The sequence below is a fragment of the Parambassis ranga genome, chromosome 14, assembly GCF_900634625.1.
Source record: "Parambassis ranga chromosome 14, fParRan2.1, whole genome shotgun sequence".
NCBI classification, from domain to species: Eukaryota; Metazoa; Chordata; class Actinopteri; family Ambassidae; genus Parambassis; species Parambassis ranga.
In genome coordinates this window covers 5263846-5269845 of record NC_041034.1, presented here as the reverse complement: position 1 = coordinate 5269845, position 6000 = coordinate 5263846, and positions in this window count along the sequence as shown.

Here is a 6000-nt window from a genome sequence, read left to right as displayed (position 1 = left end):
CAGTTTTTCCATTGAGGGGCTGGGGTTGTCGGGCATGTGGAAGTCTTCCTGATTGATCATGCTGTACTGCTCCTGTTGCCTAGCAACCTGCAGTTGATGTTTAGATTTAAAATTTACTTCTCCATCAGAGTTCAGTTTGTAGAGTCCAGCCGTTGAATCCTGGGAAATGTTGCACTATCCTGTACCAGGATATGTTTGTCGGCCATATTTGAAGAATACCTAAAAATGGAACAACCAAATTTTGAACTGTGTGTAAAATTTGCTGCATAAAGTGTCCTCTTGTACTTCCTCTGTTGTTGTGAAGGTGAGCTTTGGATGTAAACTGTGAAAGCTTGGTCACATTTTGAGCAAGCTGTGACTTCATATCAGCAGATTTCAACTCTCTCCATTTCCATTGTCTTCCCTCCATCTCCCACTCTTCCTCTGTCACGCTCTCCCATATTTCTCTATCTCCCACTCCCCATATCTCTTTTCCCATCTACATCCTCCACCTCACCTCCACCCCCGCCATCCATCCATCTCGTCTTCTTGTTGTGTAAAACCAGCTGCTTCTCCTTCTCTCTCCTGGGTTGCTGCGCTGAGTGCTGAGGAGGAAGAAGCTAAATCCAGCTGGACATATTTCATAGGGACAGAAAGAAAGATACAGAGCCTGAAAGGGGGAGAAAAGGGTGAGAGAGCATATCATAGAGACTTAGGGACAGTGGGGGATGCAGAAAGCGAATAAAATGAAGAAGGGGAAAAGAAAGAGAAAAGGATGAGGACAAATGGTGAAAAAAATAGGGGAAAAAAAGTCTCGGCTTGACGGCCCAGAGACGGATTTCAGACTGTAGTGGGGGTCTGCGGATGCTGTCAGGCTTTGATCTGACCTACACATTGTGTGTAAGTGTGTGTTTGTGTGTGTCTAGCCTGTGAGTGGAGCAGATTGCCAGAGGCCAGGGCTGCAGGATTAGGGAGCAGCTCTCGTCTTCTGGCTCTTCTGCCACTTTGCTCTCGTTTGGATCTTAAAGATAGCCTTCTGTTTAAAGAGGCCCGGCAATGAAACATCCTGCTCTTTATTATCCTTCATTTCATTGACATAGTTGAAATCTTCAAAACATCTCATGTATATCGGTGCATTCATTTCCAGTTTTCAAAAGCCTTAATGTGCATATTGTTCATTGGAAGCATGCATGTGTTTGTGCCCTGCTGCTGCTGCTGGAGGACAGTTTTCCTCCAGGTGTGTTCTCCTCTCCAGCATCTGTGGCTCTAACCTTTGCTCTGTTTTAATCAGGTAAAGTAGTGCTGCAGTAATCCACTGTTTGCAGCAGCGATGTGCTGGGATACATGTGCCTGTGTGCGCCTGCTAGTCGGACTGAGGTCTTGTAGAGATTGGAGTAGCCCTGAGGTCAAAGGTCAGATAAACACAGCTGGCACTCTCCTCCTGGCTGGCTTAAAAAGCTGTTTTCTCCCCATTTTCCCCCCTCTCTCTGGTTCCTTATCTCTCCCTCTCTTGTCTGTCAGCCCTATTTTGTCTCACTTCTGTCTCCCTTGTGATCTTCCTTTCTCCCTCCGTGTCTTCTTTCTTTTAGTTCAGCAACTTTTTTTCTGCCTTCTCATTTCCTTCTCTAATCCCCTCTCTCTCTTTCATCCCCCCTTTCCCCTCTCTACTATTTCGCCCTTTTCCTCATCTTCCATTTTTCCCCACTTTGATACAGTTGCTGGTTGTTTGCTCTGACTCCCCCCCCCCCCCCCCTCCACCACATCTGTTCTCTTTTTGTTTCTCTCTCTCCGTCTCTTCATCACGTCTGTTCGGAGTGGAATGCTCCCTCGATGGCCAGATCCGTCACATCTCCACATTGTTGTCAATAAATCAGTCTTTTCTTCTTTCTGTCTCCTCTGCCCTTTCATCTGTGACCTTCATCTGTCTATCTGCACTATGCGGTCAAAAGTATGTAGACACTTGAACCTCACACTCTTATCTGATTGCTGAGCATCTCCATCAAAAGCCATGGGCATTAATGTGCTGCTATAACTACCTCCTACTATTCTGGGAAGGCTTTCCAAAAGATTTTGGAACAGGCTGCAGGGATTTGGTCCCATGGAGCCACATAAGCATTAGTGAGCATAGCCACTGATGTCGGGCTCACAGACAAAGCTGCAGTTCATCCCAAAGGTGTTGGATGGAGTTGAGATTCAGTACAGAACAGGTTTTTTTAAACCAAAATTGCAAAAACACATTTTCTTGGCTTAGTGGCTGTAGTAAATTTGGCACAGTGGCACAGTTGTTTACACCTTACCCTGTTTCCTACACCTAACCTTAACCACTAGATTTTATGTGATTAAAAACAAAAGTAAGGCATGGATGAAAATAAAACTTAACAGTGGGTGAAAACAAAACAGCTCATGGTGTCAGGGGGACTCGAACCTCCCTCTGACTCCTTCGTGAAAGTCTACCACATTGCATTGATCCGTTCTATCCTGATCCTGCCTTCTTACTCAGACTTTTGTAGCTGTATTGGTCCAATGATTACATAACGCCATATGTCTGTCAATACATCCATGTGTTTTATAACCATAAATGTTACCATGTGTTGTGTCTTGATGGTGTATTATTGATCTAATGTGATGTTTTTTGTGAGGACAGGTTGGTTTCTAAGCATCACAAACAGCCTGTTGATCATCCATTAGTTATTCAGTAAGCATTGCTCCACTTTGAAGCCTAGCATGGTTAGAATTACCTAAAAATAGTCATTCTTCCTGTTTTTTCCCAGAATACTCTTATTGAGGTCTTATCGGTTTTGAAACACATGAACTAATGTTGACAAATTGTTGTTGCTGCACCAGTTTTCTGCCAAGATTCATATCTTTTCTGTGTGTTAGCCATCTGTTCACTAACTCGTGCCATATAATAGCTTTTAAAGTCCTGCATTTCCCACAAATCTCCGTTCTTAAGATCTTGGACTGGTTCTGTCATGAACAGTAGCGGAGGCAGACACCTTTGACAGCACATCAACGTCTTCTTTTGAAGACTTCCCCCTTCAGTCAAGAAGATTATGATGTCAGTGCACAAGATTTATGTGTCTAACTGCTTTAGTGTGTATGTGCTCGGACATGTGTGTGTTTGAGGTGTATTTGTTTGTGCTCATGTCTACGGGTGTGTCTGTGTAATCTGAACTACACACTGGTGGAGGAGAGTCCGGTTATCCCCTCCTGGTGTCTGCTTCCATCGTCCGGTCAAACACCTCCTCCGGTGGCTGAAAGCGTCTTTCTCAGTTTTGTCATTTGCTTTGAGTCCATCCATCAATACTTACACCTTTTAAGTCTCGGTAGCGCGGGCTGTAGATCCACAAGCCTCTGGGAGAATCCTTAGCAGGGGCACATGATCGGAGGTGTCCTGTCAGTGTGTTTGTGTTATTTAAACAGGCCAGTTGGTGGATGAGAGGGTTTCAGGAGTTGGTTTGTGATTGGAAGCTGACGGGGAGGATCATGGAAAGTGTAAATCTCTCTTCTCCTTTAATATCGGCTTGAAGGTGCCCTTGCACAAAGTGCCCAGCTGCTTTGGCACGCAGTGATGGGATTTATTATTATTATCATTGACACAGGTTGCACAATCAAACATCAACAAAGAACAAAAGTAACTTAGTGAAAGCTGTGTTCAGCTGTCCGAATGATGAAGCAGGCTAACAAAAGGTCATAGTTTCTGCTGGTAGATGTAGCCTGAGAAAGTATTTATTAGTGTTGTGGACTTGAAGCACATACAGATGTGGTGATTGTGTTCAGAGACATTGCTACAGTAGGTGTGCACGTGTTCTTCCCCTGGGCGTATTCGGTATTTGTTGTAATGAATTGCTGCTCTTTTGTCAGCTTTCCAAACAGTTGCTTACACACAGGATGTGTCATCTTGATGCCATTTGTTTTTCTGTCCCAGGAGGTGTGCCTCACCTTTGGCACTTCCAGTGGTTTCAGGGAGGTTTTTTGTTTAGATCTGTGCCGCAGTCTGCCGGCAGTACCTGTCTAACCTCTGCTTCAGGGCCGGTCTGAGTGCTTCATCGTGTGCAGACGTCAACAAGCCCTGTCTGATTAATTCATGCTCACCCCTCCCCTTACTATAGCTACAACTAAATTTACGCCTCCACTTCTGATTGTCTGCGACCAGCTCTACCTGCTTAATATATACACCGGCCTGCTCCAAGGTAGGCAGGGACATCCGCCTTGCATGCAAAGGAACTGGTCGGTTCCTGACAAGAGGCCACAGCTGCCAAATGAGAGACGGCTTCATCATTGTGTTCATGTTACAGATGGATGGCAGCGCTGACAGACAGGCGGAATAAATTGGCGGGGATATCCAGGAGAGACGAGCTTACATTTCAGGGTTTCTGTTTTTTCTCTCTCTCCTTTTGTTCTTTAAACCATCAAGGTGTATTTTTATTCAAATGCAGAGAGAGGAGGAAGAGGAGGAGGAGAGAGGCTGCTGCATATGTTACGGTGATTGCACAGCATTTGCGTGAACAGTTTCCTTTATATACAAGACATCACCCTCTGCATAACAGGGCTGTGCTGCTGTGGAGCTGAGCAGATGTGCATGCTGGACATGATGCTGAAATAGTTAAGTAGGTCTGAATTGTTTTAAAAATGACCTCTTCAAGCAAGCCCATCCTCACCAGGAAAACGTAACGTATCAATCCTTGAAAATGCAACATGTGTGTGTATATTTCTGGCCGAGGACCCCTTACCCTGTTTTTATGCCTAACCTTAATCGGTAGGTTTAAAGGTAGGGTAGGAGATTTTGAAAACTCAGTGAGAGTCAGCCAGATTTCGAAAGTAAACACATGCCCCTTTCTCTCGGAGCTCCCCCCGAAGCCACGCCTCCCAATCACATGGACGCGCATTACCTGAAGACGAGCTGCGGTCTGTGACTTCGGCCATCATGCACGTACCTCTGAAACTGAAACTGCCGAACTAATTGGTTGCTATCGGATTGTAAAGAGAAGTTAACTAATTTAATGAAATCTCCTACCCTACCTTTAAACCAAGGGTGAAAACCAAACAGCTTGTGGTGTCAGGGGACTCGAATCTCAGATTTCAAAGTGAAAGTCTCCTGTGTTGCATGTGTTTGGTCGCAGTGTTGTCGACCTAATGAGTTGTGTGTTATACAAAGAACAGATTTAGCTTTTTAGACATAAACAGAGCTTATCAACTAAAGATGGACAAAACCACACAGACGTCACACAGACTCCACCTAACTGCTGGCTGATCCAGAAATGACCAAAAAGGCCGAGCATCTGTGGAGGTGAAGCGACGTGTGATAGCACCCCCCATCACTCTAAGCAGCCTTCAACCTAAAATTTAGCCTTATTGTAAATGTTTTCAATGAAGAAGTTATTTTTTAAAAGTTACTGCCATACAAACCAAAACAGCTTTTTGATGTTGATATCTGTAAGAGGCGCTGCACATACAACATGTGGTTTTAAAAAGGTTTGTGATTCATAGAAAACTGGCTGAAACATGTACAAACAGCTCGTATTGTCCTTTCAAAATAAAACACGCAAAAGCATAAGTATCAGTTATCAGTGATCCCTCCTGTGAGGCAACCATGAAGATGATGAATACTTCATGATTCAATATAACGTACAAGCAGCAATTAAAGGGGGCACCCACACAGCAGCTGCTTGATGCATCAGGAACATCACAGGTTCCTTTAATGAGAGTTTACTGTTACATTTATTTAACACGTCGTCGTTGGTGAGGACGCACAACAGCCTCAATAGCAACAAGTTCTTTCTTTCTCACATGACACATTTTTCAGTCCTGGTATCAGACACACACACATTTTATTGGTGAGTAGTAGAAAAAGTGAGAGACAGGCAGTATATTAAGTCCAATTTCCTAAAGCCTGGCCCTAAATTAGACGTTTGCTTGGGTGCTTTTAGTTAAAACCAAAGGGTAGCAGAGGCCAGAGCGGAGCCAGCGAGATCAGCAAGATATATGGTGACATCAAAGCTGTTCTTTGCACCCCACAAA